General features: G+C 42.2%; 1 long non-coding RNA gene across 1 annotated transcript; it reads right to left on the bottom strand.

Annotated features, from left to right (window-relative positions):
- Positions 1-2,323: 2,323 nt before the first annotated feature.
- On the bottom strand, positions 2,324-9,469 carry LOC133260482 (uncharacterized). The gene is made up of 3 exons (XR_009740828.1): positions 9,077-9,469; positions 4,539-4,593; positions 2,324-2,449 (listed from the first exon to the last, which is right to left on the bottom strand). It is a non-coding gene; the product is annotated as an uncharacterized LOC133260482 (long non-coding RNA).
- Between the last annotated feature and the right edge of the window lie 5,666 nt (positions 9,470-15,135).

Here is a 15,135-nt window from a genome sequence, read left to right as displayed (position 1 = left end):
ATGCAGTATGTTTTGAGAACAATTCATTGCAGATAGTCAGAGGTCAGTAAACATTTGCAAAAATCTGTTGGTCTATAAATGTTCATAACCTATGCGTGCATGCTAAATTGCTCAGTTCTGTCTGACTCTTTGCGACCCCATGGACTGTAGCCCGCCAGGCTCCTCTGTCTGTGGGATTCTCTAGGCAAGAATACTGGAGTTGAGTTGCCATTTCCTCCTCCAGGGGATCTTCTAATCCAGGGATCAAACCTACATCTCTTATGTCTCCTGCATTGGCAGGCAGGTTCTTTACCCTGAGTGCCACCTAGGAAGCCCCTCATAACCTATGGACAGAATTACTTTGCAAATGACTAGGGAACATTTCTGAATCCAGAGGATGTTTTTTCCACTTCCAGTCTCTATAGCCATCCTTATATGAATATTCTTGTTTGTAGAAATCTGTATTTACACCCCAAACACTGCCTCTATTCAGTGATCTGAATTATTTTGTAAACACTGTTTATTTCTTTTCATTAGACCACAGTCTTGAGAATTTCTGGCTTGTTTACATACATCATCAAAGTACTTTTTTAAAGACTCATTTAGCAAAAGATCATCATGAAAGAGGCAGTAAACTAAGGTTAGTGAATAGTTTAAATTTAACTGTTAATGAAGCTTCTTTGTTTCTGCCCATTAAAGATGACTGTCAGTGTTGCTAAGAGCTATTTATTAAGCTGATAAAAAGTAAATAAAGTCAAGCTGCCTTTATCTGATCTCAAAGGTGAGCTTGTAAAATTAATTCTTCTGATGTTTGCTTGTCATTCAAGCATAACTTTTCTTCTATCCACACCCACTGATTTTCTTGTTCAGCTCCAGTAAACTTTTGGCAGTAGTTCTGTCAATGGCTCTTGGGATAAGAAACCCTGCCAGTAGGGTCTAAGCAACATTTTGCAGGGAGGGAAAGCAGGAATCCAGATTGCTCTGACACTGAAAATCAAAGAATTTTCAAAATATAAGAATCACTATTTTTAGAGTTTTAATGCCACTGAAAGTTTCATATAGGGAAACTTTCCCTTTTATGTCCCTTTATTCTAGACAGCAATGATTTTAGTGATTCAGTCCATAAATATTTATGCAATGGACAAGAGAAGCAAGGACCCCACTTTAATTGAACAATCTCCTGTAGAGGATCCCCAAATACTTTGCCCACCTGATGCAAAGAGTCGACTCATTGGAAAAGACCCTGATGCTGGGAAAGACTGAGGGCAGGAGGAGAAGAGGGCAACAGAGGATGAGATGGTTGGATGGCATCACTGACTTGATGGATATGAGTTTGAGCAAGCTCCAGGAGTTGGTGATGGACAGGGAAGCCTGGCGTGCTGAAGTCCATGGGGTCACAAAAAGTCGGACACAACTTAATGACTGAACGAATACATGGATGATGGGTTTGCCATGGGGTCTACAGATAAATTCGTGCAGGGTGTTGCACCCACTGCCCAATTATTCTTGCACAGGACACACCAGGGAGAGTAGGAGAGAAAGCCTAAAGTTATGAAGCAACCAACTTTCCATCACCTGTACCAACAAAGGCAAACAACAATATGAAGAGCTCCTCAAACTTCACACATTCAATTTTGGAATACATGACACTCAGCAAGAGAGGGAGATTTAACTTCTTATCTCTTTCATAGACATTTCATCTGTCTAAATCCCTGCCTCTTTAAGCCTTTCTGACCATTCCAGATCAGAGTGATCTTATCATCCCCTTTCTCTCAAAACCTGTGGTGCTCAGACCTGACTATATACTCTCTCTCACAGTATGTATCTGATTTTTAGGTGTCCCTCTATGCTCCTTCATGGCAAGGGCCAAATTGAATGCTTTTTTACATCCCCTATGGCCTAAATTCTGGGGTAATCACAGGCTAAAATAACAGAAATGCTTTGCTCAGGTTAATATTAAACTAAGTTTGCATTCTCAGTCCATAAACCACTCAGTAATTAGAGGGTCATTTGTACAGAAGCAGCCTTAAATGTAACAGCAATGAAAAAGATCTTGTCTGGTGGCTGGAGGAAGTAGAGCAACCTAATAAAAATCTAATGAATTGAGTCCAACCTAACCCAAAGAACATTAAAGCTGAAACAGTTGGTACAAAAACCTTTCGGTCCACATTTCACAGAAAGGAAACCAGAGTCCTTAGAGGCTGTGGCTTGCTCAAGGTTACCTTGAATTAGTAATAGAAGCCAGACCAGTAACTACAGTTCTAGACCAAGTTATTGGGTGAAGAGTCAAGTTAGGAGTTGGTTAGATTCAACTTTGTGTTTTCCAAGTCATCATAATAGCAACCATTTTTCAAACTCTTTTTATTGTTCCTGAAACTGTATCAGATCCTTCTTAGATAGTAGTAACACATTACTTCATTTAATCTTCACAACCCATCTGAAGGAGACACTGGATCAGCCAGAGTTCCTCCTGAGGAACAAAACCAGAAGGAGACAGATATCAAGAAATATGTTTATTAGAGAAATGCAAATCAAAACAATGAGATATCACCTTACACCTGTCAGAATGGCTATCATCAAAAAGTATACACATAACAAATGTTGGTGAGCATATGGAGAAAAGGGAACCCTAGTACACTGCTGGTGGGCATGTTGATTGATGCAGCCACTGCGGAAAACATTGTGAAGTTTCCTCAAAAAACTAAAACTAGAGCTACCATATGATCCATCAATTCCATTCCTGGGTATATATATCCAAAGAAAATGAAAACACTCATTTGAAAAGACACATGTACCCCAGTGTTCAGAGCAACATTATTTTCAGTAGCCAAAATAAGGAAGCAACTCAAATGACCATGAACAAATGAATGGATAAAGATGCGTGCGTGCGTGCACGCACACACACACACACACAATGGAATATTACTCAGCCATAAAAAAGAATGAATTTCTGCCATTTTTACCAATGTGGATTGACCCAAAGAATATTACATTTAGTAAAATAAGTCAGAGAAAGACAAATACACTATGATATCACTTACATGTAAAATCTAAAAAATAATGCAAATGAATGTACACGCAAAATAGACTCACAGAGAATAAGCTAGTGGTTACCAGTGGAGAGAAAGAAGGGGGCGGGACAAATTAGAGGTATGGGGCTAAGAGATACCAACTGCAGTGTATAAAATAGATAAGCAGTAAGGATATATTGTTTGGCACAGGGAATTATAGCCATTATCTTGTAAAACATTTTAATGGAGTAGAATCTATAAAAATACTGAGCCATTATGCAGTACACCTGAAACTATACTTCAGTTTTGAAAAGAGATTTGTTGCAATTGGTTTACATGATTTGGGGAGCTGACTAGGAGAATCCAAAATCCATAGGGAAGCGTAGCCTGGGGTTTGGGGACAGATCAAAACTGCTGTCCACAAGTAGACTTTCTTCTTCCAGGAAGCCTCAGCCTTACTCTTTTATTTTTTAAATTTTATTTTTATTATTTTTTAACACTAAAAACATTTTGTATTGGAGTATAGCTGATTAACAATGTTGTAATAGTTTCAGGTGAACAGGGAAGGGACTCAGCCATGCATATACACGTATCCATTCTCCCCCAAACTCCCTTCCCATCCAGGCTGCCACACAACATTGAGCAGAGTTCCCTGTGCTATACAGTAGGTCTTTGCTGGTTATCCATTTTAAATATAGCAGTGTGTACATGACCATCCCGAAGTCCCTAACTGTCCCTTCCCCCCAGCAACTGTAAGTTCATTTTCTAAGTCTGTGAGTCTCTTTTTGTTCTTTAAATTCATTTGTATCATTTCTTTTTAGATTCCACATATAAGGAATGTCATATGATATTTCTCCTTCTCTGTCTGACTTATTTCTCTCAGTATGACACTCTGGGGCCACCCATATTTCTCCAAATGGCATTATTTCACTCTTTTTAATGGCCTCAGCCCTACTTTTAAGACCCTTCAATACCTTCTGGGGGTGTGTCTAATTCACCACCATGACCCTCTCCTGCTCTGACTCCTGTCTGCTGGAAGTTTGGCTTACTTTCTTAGCCAGACAAAAGAGGACACATTGGTTGATCCTGGCTCTTGCTCTGCTATGTTTTCCCTACCTCAGCTGAATTCAGATCTCTTTGCTAAAAAAAGTATTTCTGCCTTCATGAAATAATTGTAAGAAATGGTCTTGTGTATGGACACTCTGTGAGCATATTCCCCCAAAGTCACTGTCCTACTGTTTCCTAGAACATTGAAGGTTTTCCACAAGGGCAAGAGGATTGGACCTGCTGGAATTCTTTTGTCTCCCATGACTTGAGTCAGGCAAAAAGCGAGTTGATTACCACTTTCGTGTTTTCATGATAAGAGCAGTCACAATGCCAGGTCCAAAAACCAAGTGGCACCCCTTGATGTTACAGTTTATCTGTCCAAACTTGAAGCCAACCATTTTAGAAGACCTTCATGGCTTTGACATGAATGGCACCAAGTGAAAACATTACTTCTTTTTCCATTGGAAAGTCACAATTGCATGTTTTTTCTATACTACCCACCTGGCATCCTTAAATACATCTCATGATAGCATCTTTGCACCTCATCCAGGGGCAGCTGGAAAAAAAAATAGACTCTAAATCTTAAAGATCCTAGGCATCTCCATCGTGTGGTCCCACACACTTGAGCGGTTTGTGGTTATCTTGTCTCCTTCCCATTCTCACTGTTCCAAACCTCTCACTATGTCCCTTTACCCAGCTCCAGCCTCTTCACCTTACTCTCAGCAGGTGCCCGTGCCAACTCCCTTGCAGAGAAGTTGAAGGTCATAAGACAGAAACTCCTTCAACATCCTGGCTGATCACCCCCTGCTTTCCCACTAAAATCTTCCTATATCTGACTTTCCTTTCTTCCTTCTCCCACTCTCAGAAGTAGGAGTATCCCTTCTTCTTCTCTTGTTCCAGGTGAATCCCTCCATCTATTCTCACCCACTTCCCTTCTCTATCATTTCCTTTCTGGAATTGTAGACCTTTTTTCATAATATCTTACCCGATAGCCTATAAAGAGGTCCAAGGCTTGCCCATCAGGAAGGAAAAGAGGGAAGGAGAGAGGAAGAGGAAAAAGAAGGAGGAGGGGACAAACTCCTCTAGCTGTTGCTCCACCTCCTGTCCTCAGACAGCTGTCCTCATGTCTCCAGTTTCTCATCTTTCCCTATCTATGAACACACTGCAGTTTGCCTTTTGCCTCCATCAATTTACTAAAGATGCTTTTGCTAAGGTTGCCAGTGACCTCCCAATTGCCAAATCCAATGGATGTTTTCCAATCCATATCAAACTTGCCAACTCCCTTGCAGAGAACTTGAAGGTCATCAGACAGAAACTCCCTCAACATCCTGGCTGATCACCCCCTGCTTTCCCATGTCCCATGATTATGGGACACCTGGCACTGTCTCCTTAAAAAAAATGCTTTCTAATCTTTAGGACAGCACACAGCCCTGGTTCTCTTCCACCTCCTGAGAGATTCTCACCAGAACCCTTCATTGACTTTCTCCTTCCATCTGCTCCCCAGGCTCTATCCTGACTCTTGTTTTCTTCTCACTTTGTACTCTTCCAACTCTTCCAGTGATGTCCAGGCCTTACCAGGACCTTTAATGACTCCTTCCTCCCAGTGGCAGAGATAATTAGAACTTATCTGCAACAATTCCCTACAGCCCAGGGAATTTCTCTAGGCAACACCTTTCACCCACCACTTAGAACTTTCTTCTCTTGTTCGGTTTCCATCCCACTCCCTGGAATAGGATCCCTGTGCTCTGTGCTCATGCAAAGCCTCTTTGAATGCATGACTTATTTAGATGATCAGCCTGGCTTTTGAGTCTACTATAACAAGAACAGAATTATTAATGCATGAATCCTTCCAACCTTTCACCTCCTTCTGTCCTCTAAAAGGATCCTGACTTTGCAAGTTTCATTTCTTCTCCTCCCTCACCCCCCAGAGAAAACTCCTCTGCCTTACCAGACTCATCTTTGGGGAATTTGTGATGTAGAATAAGGAGGAAGTGGGAGGGAGATAGGAACAGGAGATGCAGGAACTGGGGTTGGGGAAGGCTTTTCAGGATGTGTATGAAGGTTGGAGGAGTTTGTGATGAGAGAGAGACATAAATGGAAAAGAGACGGGGATTTTAAGAGGTACTACTGTGGTCTGTGTTCATTCAAAATATTACAGAAATGAAAGTGAATAACTTGAATAGTTTGGATAGTACTTTTGGGTTTGGGCAGATTTTCCTTGATGGCAGTTTTGCTCTAAAGATGGGCTTCAGGGTTTCCCAAGTATACCCCTCCTCCCCACAAGCCTCCACACTGAAGCACCGACTCCCCCTGGACACCACCCCACAGCTCAGATGTCCTCATTTTCCCTTGAGGCCAACCTGGGTGGAAGGAAAGATCCAAGTGCTCATGTGGTCTTACATATGAGGCTCCGGGTTCCAGACCTGAATTCTCAAGTCAGTTCTCTCTTCTGAGCCTCAGACCAATACATTAAACTGTTTATAAAACATTTCATCTAACATTCACAGAACTCTCACAGTCACCTTGTCCCAAAGTTGCCTCTTTGTCTTTATCATCTCTTCCTCTTGATGTTGCTCCTCTGAAGTCCCTCAGAAAGACATCAACCTCAAGTGAGTCACCTGATACAGAGACGTGGGTGTCATCCTTTCTTTGCTAAGACCTCTCCTCTAGATGGTTACCAGCCCTCTCCTGATTCTTAAATGTATCAACACACCGAGCCACTTGATGCTTCTGAAACTCTTGAAGTTTCTAAGTTTTTCACATTATGCCATGGAGCGTTCTCTTGGGTTTGCCTTCAGCGTCTATTTCCTACCTCCACTCTTCTGTTAAACATTAGATGATTCTTAAACTTCATCTCTTTTTCAAAGCTCCCCTTGATTGCCCGACATGGATTGATCATTTTTTCCTTTATACTACCTTGAACTTACTGGTATAAAGGCAGATATCACAATGTATTGCAATTATTTTACTTATTCAACTATCTCTGCTCCTAGACAATGACATTCTTGAGGGAAAACACTGTATCTTATTACTGAATCTCTGTCACCCAGCGTGGCATCTGGTTTCTGGTAACAGCTCCATAGATAAACACTTATAATTCCACAAATGAATTAGCAATTATTTTATGAGGTAGTCAGGAATTCAAATTAAAGATAGAAAAGATAGGCTTCATGAAGTTAAACAGTCTGCCCAAAAAGCTGCAAACTGAGGAACAGAGTTTGATCTTGGCCCATTACTACAAAGCCCTTAACTTTTTTTTTTTTTAAACAATAATCACGCTATGTCTTAGCTGTGGTCAAAGCCCTTCTTATACTTTAGGAAATTTTCTCTGCTGATAGTGATCATGTTTGTCCCTTTATGGTGACTTTTCTTGAAGGGCATTTTCTTGGAGGTAACCCAGGGACACAAGAAGAACTTCAACCATTCTGTTTTCATTGAACATTTTTAATCTCACTTCTGAAGTTTTCCTCAGAAATTCAATTTTACAGCCATTTCTTCTGCATTTATTTCACAAATTCCAGGTGGTGGTATTGCTGGAAAGTAGGCTGGAGTTGGGATGCCACAGCTCTGCCCGCTGTCACTCACAGAACGATGGCCCTCAGTACCAAGGGCACCTGAAGTAGAGGCAGGTGCGAGAGTTCATTTTGAAGACAATTAAAGGATGCAATATTGCTAGTTTTTTGCAGGGGAGCATTTATGTTCAATAAATCCATAGGACCTTCCTATGGATTTCTCAGAAGTCAAGTCAAACAATCACTGATGCCAGTGAATATTCTTCTTTTGGGTTCGTTTCTGTAACTGCTGCCTACAGCAATGTAGCACGTGATGTCTGACATACTATCTCAGGGAAGAACAAAGAAGCATTTGGAAGTGCATACTATTTAAAAAAAAAAAAACAAACAAACAGTTGGCTCTCTCCAATTGGAGGATATTCTGTTTCATTATGGTTATAGCTTTGTTTGCTCATCCACAGTATCTCTTTTATTTCATCTGATAAGAATGTGAGGGTAATAGATCATTTCGAGTCATTTAAAATACTCTACCACTTTCCTACGTTGTTCAGGGCATCTGAGTTCTTTATAAGTGGAACACAGGAGAGTAGTGGCACTGATCAGAGTCACTGCGGAATTTTAAAACAGGCATCCTCCCTTTCCTCCAAGGCGTCTTCCAAAACTTCCATCGCCATATAGGCATTACTGTTTCCAATACTCAAGGACATGGGTGAAAGTGTACACTTTATCAGTGTAAATTTATTGAACTATTGATATTTAGGGGAAAGAGACAGCAGCTCACTTGCAGATGGAGTAATAGGGAGAAACGTAATGGAGATTCTAGTTTGTTCTACTGTCTTTCTCTAAGGACTTTCTCAGCATCCAGCACTGTGCTGCATGTTAGGAAAACAGAGACTGAACTACCAAGCCTGGTCTCCACTCTTAAAACACTTCTGGAGGAGTAGGCAGTCATGGAAGCTGCACACTCCTGGTGAGGGCCACGGGGGTACAAGCGTGGAAACCCAGGAGTGCACAGAGGGGCACCTGCTGTAGAATGGGGGTGAAGGAAGAATCCCCGGCGGGGGCGCCTGGGCTGCATCTTGAGGACAAATAGGAGATGGGCCAAGAAGAATATTAAAGGCAGAGAAGGAGATCTGCCTTTGATAAATGAAAGCGAGATGACAAGGCTCCTTCAGGAAACTGTGAACATTTCAGAATGATGAAGTAGAACTTTGAAGGCTGAGAGTCTGGAGGGCTAGTCCCGTGAAGTCTGTGGTAAGGGGTGGGGAGCAGATCAGGTGGGACAAAGGTATGAGCCCCAAAAGAGGGGGAGGGGTCCATGAGACAGCCTCCACAGCTTCCTGTCCAGCTACAGTTGAGCCGGATGTCCCTGGTGGGCACAGCCTTTTTCTAGAAATGCCCACTTCCTGGAAACAGCCCTGAGTCATTGGCTCAGAGTTCACAGAGCTTGTTCCTCAGAGCTCAGGGATGCTAGGAGGCAGAGAAACGAGCCCCCTCTCACCTCCCCCCATCCCAGGAAACACTTACCAGGAGCCTCTTGCTCCCAAATGGGAACAGGCTTCCTAAGAAGTCATGCACTGCAGGTCTCTGCTCTGTCATCAGCAGTTGAACAGCAGTGTTGTCCCAAGCTGTGGAAGACCAGCTGCCTGCACCGCTGCATGACCACGTACCCACAGGGCAGGGACCGAGTACAGAGTCTCTCCCAGCCCGTTGCTTCTGATAATTGCTTAGGAAACCCTCACAAGCATATTAACTCTTTTGAACTGTTGTTTAATGGTGATTGATTGATGCTCAATAAATATTTACAAATAATAATTATAATCAGTCTCTATGGTAAGGGGAAAACAAAAGCAAAGGACAAGAGAAAAAAAATGAAGGTGCAGAAAGAATGTGGAAGAAGTAATCATTCATATTAACCCGTTGTTGTTGTTTCATCGCTGAGTCATCCAACTCTTTGTGACCCCAGGGACTATAGCCCACTAGGCTCCTCTGTTCATGGGATTTTCCCAGCAAGAATTCTGGAGTGAGTTGTCATTTCCATCTCTGAGGGATCTTTCTGACCCAGGGATTGAACTCACAGCTCCTGCATTGGCAGGCGGATTCTTTACCACTGAGCCACCTGGAAAGCCCTATTAACTCATTGAATGCTTACTAAATCACAAGTCATTGTCATAACACTTCCGTATATTATCTCACTTAATATTTACAATGATCTACGATATACATTATGATTCTCTCTCCTTAAAAAGTGAAAAGACCAAAGCTCAGAGAAGTTGAGTAACTTTCCTAAGGCCAGGGAAGTGGTTTTCTGACTCCAGAGCAGGGATCTTGTTTGTTAAATCCAGCTTCTTGTGAGAGAGGGACAGGCTTGGGGGTTTCCTGGTAAAGCTGTAGTCACAGTTCAGACTTGAGTAAAAACAGCGGGAGAATCTGCCTGCTGTTTCAGTAACCAAAGAATAAAGTTTAAATCTTGCTTATGTATAGTCCTAACACACAGGATGCATGCATGTGTGCATGCTAAGTCGCTTCAGGTGTGTCCGACTCTTTGCGACCCCATGGACTGTAGCCTGCCAGGCTCCTTTGTCCATGGGATTCTCCAGGCAAGAATATTGGATTGGGTTGCCATGCCCTCCTCCATGGGGATCTTCCTAACCCAGGGATGGAACCCGCATCTCTTATGTCTCCTGCATTGGCAGGTGAGTTCTTTACTACTAGCACCACCTAGGAAGTCCTAAATCTTGCTTGGGAGGCTTAAAAAAAAAAAAAACAACCCTAAGGATCCAGCCATCACTCAACACTCCACACAATTTTCTTTGGACATTCTGGGTCACCACTGTCCCTCCATGGCCCTTCCCACTCTCTCCCTCAATTTTTCTGATCCTTGTTTATAATCCTTCCATATCTATTTTTTTTTAACTTCCATATCTATTTTGATGACAAGTACATGTATACCTTTCTGGGGACTCTAACTTAGCAGGGAAGCCAGAGTTTAAGATCTGATATCTAAAATGCGGTATAGTGACCAATGCCCACATTTAATGTGTGTGTTCCCCCGGCATCATCTTAGAACTTCCCATCAGACACGAGAAAAATTTTTCTCAATAGGATTATCCATAATTGAGTAGTGGGTGTCTTTAAAAGCATTAATTTCTAAATGCACTTTGGCTATCAGACTGTCAAAAGCCCTACAAGAGGATCCATTTAAAGATTAAACAGGAGTGTATTTGAAGAGGTCTGCTTTTACTATACCTGTACTTCCATGATTCATTAGGTGTATCTAAGAAACAGAAGTTATGTTTTATTTAGCCTGCAGATAAAATATTACTGAGTAAGCAGTAACAGGGCTTCCCTGGTAGCTCAGGAGTAAAGAATCTGCCTGCTAAGGAAGGAGATGTGGATTCAATCCCTGGGTCAAGAAGATGTCCTGGAGAAGGAAATGGCAAACCATTCCAGTGTTCTTGCCTGGAAGGTCCCATGGACAGAGGAGCCTGGCAGACTATGGTCTATGGGGTTGCAAAAAGTCAGACATGACTGAGTACATACAATAAACAGATAATTAAGTGGAAACACGTTCTCTTTCCATCCATATTAAAATTTTTCTAAGTTTCCTACTTGGGGTAAATAATGCATTATCAACTTATTTTCATTTTCTTGTTCATGTCTATTTTGTGCCAGGCACATGTGGGTGCTGTTAGGCGCTGAACAAGCAGCAGTGAACATCACAGGCACATTGCTGCTTTGACCAAGCTTACAGTATCGAAGAACCTGCATTCCTGAGATCTTCCTTTTCTTGCTTCAATATGGAAAGGCTTAGGAGCTGGGATTGGGAATTCAGCTAGGAAGAGGGATAGGAGAGGATTGAGGTGGGAGGCAAAGGCCAGATGGTGGAGGCTCAGGAAGGGCTTGTAGACAGACAGTTTCTAGCCTCTGAATGGAGAAAGGAGAAGTCAAGTGATGAACCTTGGGGGCCCACGGAATTGGTGACCCACAGGCAAAGGGTTTGGGCACCAAGGGGCAGGAGTCTTGGCCAAGCATCTTAGTCAGTTACAGCCAAGCACCCAAAGCAAGAAAGGAGCTGAAACAGGCTGGCTCAGCTGACAGGACTCGAGGTTTGACATGGAGGGTTTTCGGGCGTTTTTGTCAAGGCTGAAGGACAAGGTCTCAGTTTTTCTGTTGTGCCAAGGTCACGGGTTGAAAACATGAAGGCAGGGGTTTGGTGAAGTTGCTGCATGTTGGTGGAGTTGAATTGCCCAGTTTCTGAATGATTATCTGAGCCATCTGCTCCCCAGCATTGGTGTCTTCCAGCCCCAGGGGTCTCCCGACCAGCTGGCATCACAGTTATTGCTCACGACTGTGCCCACTTCTCCAGGCATCTCTGCTTCCCCAGTCCCCGACTGGCTAGGACTCTCACTATAGAAAGTGCCAGCACATAAACAGTGGCATTTTCAGTAAATCTCGGATGTCAGCTTTTTCTTACATGTCTTTTTTTTTTTTTTCCTGGAAAAAAAATTCAGGAGTTTTAACCTTTAATTTTAATTCATATATAAATAACTAAGGGGCTTCCCAGGTGGCACCATTGGTAAGGAACCCGCCTGCTGATGCAGGAGACATAAGAGTCGCAGGTTCAATCCTTGGGTCAGGAAGATCCCTTGGAGGAGGGCATGGCCATTCACTCCAGTGTTCTTGCCTGGAGAATCCCCTGGACAGAGGAGCCTGGAGGGCTACAGTCCATAGGGTCACAGAGAGTCAGACACAACTGAAGTGACTTAGCAGGCACACATGCATAAATAGTTAAGATTGTTTGTTGTTATTGTTTATTTTTTGAGATCTTTTTTCTTTGGTAGCCTTTGCCCTATTTATATTTACATGTGCCCTATTTAAATAGGCACACTTACGCTTTCTTCCCTATGTATCTTACATCTTTTACATAAACAGTACATCATATAATCCCATATATGATTATTCATTGGAAGGACTGACGTTAAAGCTGAAACTCCAGTATTTTGGCCACCTGATGCGAAGAGCTGACTCATTTGAAAAGACCTTGATGTTGGGAAAGATTGAAGGCAGGAGAAGGGGACGACACAGGTTGAGATGGTTAGATGGCATCACCGACTCAATGGACATGAGTTTGGGTAAACTCCGGCAGTTGGTGATGGACAGGGAGGCCTGGCATGCTGCGGTTCATGGTGTCACAAAGAGTCGGACACAACTGAGCGACTGAACTGAACTGAACTGAAGTATATTATATGACCATCCTTCTCTAGGAAGTGAAAACAGTGTTCAAAATAAAAACCAAGGTAGAATGTGAATGCTGGGTTCTGGGTTTTATGTGTGCGTGTGTTAGTCGCTCAGTTGTGTCCGACTCTTTGTGACCCCATGGACTGTACAGCCTGCCAGGCTCCTCTGTTCATGGGATTTTCCAGGCAAGGATACTGGAATGGGTTGCCATTTCCTTCTCTAGGGGATCTTCCCGACCCAGGGATCAAACCCGGGTCTCCTGCATTGCAGTCAGAAGCTTTACCATCTGAGCTACTAGGGAAGCCCGGGTTTTATATAACACAAGGTAAAGGAAATCTGGTAGCTGGCATTCATAAAATTAGTTTAGATGTTCAAGTCCTACTGTGTGTTTCTTGGTTGCCATAGCAACCCAGTGTACAGATAAACTCTGAAATAATGAAAACCCTGGAAAGAAGGTCAAATGCTCAAAACTATACTCTTATAAGGACTATAGCAATCACCTTGTTACAGCTCCTTCAAAAAATTTTTTGAACAATATTTTTATTTTCTGGGTTGAGCTTTTCTTGTTAATAACTTGTTTCCTTAAAAAAAAAAATACTCCTACTCCGAGAAAATTGGTAACCGCATTTATTCCTTCTACCTCTGAAAATAGAATCGTCTCAGTCTCAAGGTGAATGACTGGATGCACTGAGATCGCTGTTTGTTCAACTCAAGCTTCAGACAGCATCAACCCTGTAGCAACAGGCGTGATCAGACCAAAATAGGCCCTCGCAAAGGAAGCATCCTGAAATGTCTGTCCTGCTTTTGTCAGTTCCGGTCTCGTCTGTGTTAGTTTAGTTCCTGTCTACCCAGATTAGTTATCTTTCTGTAACAATTTATAGAGAGTCTTTAACTCAGGGACGTGACAGAGGAATCTGTTGGAATGACAGCACCTTTTACACCTAAAGTTTCCTAAACAAGTAACTTGAATATAAACATACAGGTGATTCTGAACACTCTGTGCTGTTGCTGTTTCCTCACTAAGTTGTGTCTGACTCTGCAGCCCCATAGACTGTAGCCCGCCGGGCTCCTCTGTCCATGGGATTTTTCAGGCAAGAATACTGGAGTGGGTTGCCATTCCCTTCTCTGGGGGATCTTCATGACCCAGGGATCTAACCCACATTTCCTGCAATGGCAGGTGGATTCTTTACCTCTGAGTCGCTGGGAAAGCCCTTGAATACACTCTGGTTCTTTCTTACTGAGAAATTGGTAACAGTGCCTAATGTGATTGTGGAAATTGTCTCAGCTACTGGACAGCCCAGATTCTCTTTTCCCAGGTTTTAGAATAAATTTCTGGATATTTCATCCTACTTACCATAGAATGTCTACTTCTTGTTCTGGGGGCTGTTACTGCTAACCTCAAAAAGTTTTCAGGCTTCACTTGCAACGTGTACAGATTATGTATAGAAGTATTTGCCTCTCTCTACTCTGTAAACTCTCCTCTAGGAAACACCATCATGTGTCCTGTGCCAAATATATATATATATATATCCTGGGAAGTATCAGTAGAGGCAGCATTATTCTTTTTTTTTTTATTGTTATCCTGTTCATTTAATTTCTATATAGGGTACATCATGTGAAATGCCAGGCTGGGTGAATCCCAAGCTGGAATCAAGATTCCCGGGAGAAATATCAATGACCTCAGATATGCAGAAGATACTACTTTAATGGCATGAAGTGAAGAGGAAATAAAGAGCTTCTTTTTTTATTATTATTATTGATACAGTTGTAATTTATTAGTTCAGTAATATTAATATTTTGGAATTTTTTACTTAGCAAAGCTTTTTTTGAGTTTTTTTTATTTTTCTTAATTAATTTATTTATTTTAATTGGAGGATAATTACTTTATAATATTGTGGTGGTTTTTGCAATACCTCGACACAAATCAGCCATGGGTACACACTTGTGCCCCCATCCTGAACCCCTGTCCCACCTCCCTCCCCACCTCATCCCACTGGGTTGTTCCAGAGCACCGGTTTTGGATGCTCTGCTTCATGCATTGAACTTGCACTGGTCTTGTATTTTACATATGGTAATATATGTTTCAATTTAAGTCTGAATTTGGCAATAAGGAGCTCATGATCTGAGCCACAGTCAGCTCCCGGTCTTGTTTTTGCTGACTCTATAGAGCTGCTCCAACTTTGGCTGCAAAGAATATAATCAATCTGATTTCAGTGTTGACCATCTGGTGATGTCCATGTGTAGAGTCTTCTCTTGTGTTGTTGGAAGGGGGTGTTTCCTATGACCTGTGCATTCTCATGGCAAAACTCTATTAGCCTTTGCCCTGCTTCATTCCGTATTCCAAG

The sequence above is a fragment of the Bos javanicus genome, chromosome 14 (assembly GCF_032452875.1).
Source record: "Bos javanicus breed banteng chromosome 14, ARS-OSU_banteng_1.0, whole genome shotgun sequence".
NCBI lineage: Eukaryota > Metazoa > Chordata > Mammalia > Artiodactyla > Bovidae > Bos > Bos javanicus.
This window is presented reverse-complemented; position numbering and strand designations above follow the sequence as displayed.